Raw genomic sequence first — 1,381 nt, 5'->3', positions numbered from 1 at the left:
ACTCTTTGTTTCCTGTCAGCCAACCAATTTTCAATCCCTGTCAATATTTTGCCCCTAATATCATGTGCCCTAATTTTGCTCACTAACCTCCTATGTGTCAAAGTCCATGTATACTACATCCACTGGATCTCCCTTGTCCATCTTCAGAGTTACAGCCTCAAAAGGTTCCAGAAGATTGGTCAATCATGATTTCCCCTTCATAAATCCATGCTGACTCTGACCTATCCTGTTACTGCTATCCAGATGTGTTGTAATTTCGTCCTTTATAATTGACTCCAGCATTTTTCCCACCATTGGTGTCAGACTAACTGGTCTATAATTCTCTGTTTTCTCTCTCCCTCCTTTCTTAAAAAGTGGGACAACATTAGCTGCCCTCCAATCCGCAGGAACTGATCCTGAATCTATAGAACATTGGAAAATGATCACCAATGCATCCACGATTTCTAAAGCCACCTCCTTCAGTACCCTGGGATGCAGACCATCAGGTCCCAGGGACTTATCAGCCTTCAGGACTAACAGTCTCTCCAACATCATTTCCTGCCTAATATAAATTCCCTTCAGTTCAGGTTCTTCAGCCACTATTACATCTGGGAGATTGCTCGTGTCTTCCCCAGTGAATACAGATCTAAAGTACCAATTCAACTCTTCTGTTATTTCTTTGTTCCCCGTAATAAATTCACCCGTTTCTGTCTTCAAGGGCCCAATTTTAGTCTTAACTATTTTTTTTCTTTTCACATACCTAAAAAAGCCTTTACTATCCACCTTTGTATTTTTGGCCAGTTTACCTTCGTACCTTATTTTTTCTTTGCGTATTTCCTTTTTAGTTATCCTCTGTTGTTCTTTAAAAGCTTCCCAGTCCTCCGATTTCCCACTTATCTTTGCTAAGAGTCCCTTCTAAATCTTTCCTCTCTCAACTTAATCCTTTGCCCTGTAGTTTTAGACTTGCCTCCATGTGGAAAAGGCCTTGGCTTTTTACTCTATCCATGCCCGTCATGACTTTATAAACTTTTATAAGGTTACCCCTCAGCCTCCAATGCTCCAGGGAATATAGCCCCAACCTATTCAGCCCCTCCCTTTGGATCAAACCCTGGCAACATCCTTGTAAAACCCATTTAAGTTACAATTCTGATATCAATCAATTGCACTGAATCGTATTGGCTGAAGACTGACATCTGAAAGCTAAAGAACACAGGAGAAGACTGAGATGGATCATCCACTCGGTATTTATGTTTGTTGATGGTTGCAAATATTTTTAAAGTTGTCTTTAGTACTGATGTCCCAGGCACCCCCGTCTTTTAGGGTGGGGAGCTTTTTGGAGCCTGCTCTTCCATTCATTAATTCATGCTTGACTGTGGAAGGACTGCAGCTTTGATATGATCCA

This window comes from Chiloscyllium plagiosum, chromosome 2, assembly GCF_004010195.1.
Source record: "Chiloscyllium plagiosum isolate BGI_BamShark_2017 chromosome 2, ASM401019v2, whole genome shotgun sequence".
Classification (NCBI taxonomy): Eukaryota; Metazoa; Chordata; class Chondrichthyes; order Orectolobiformes; family Hemiscylliidae; genus Chiloscyllium; species Chiloscyllium plagiosum.
Note: the sequence above shows the minus strand (reverse complement) of the source record.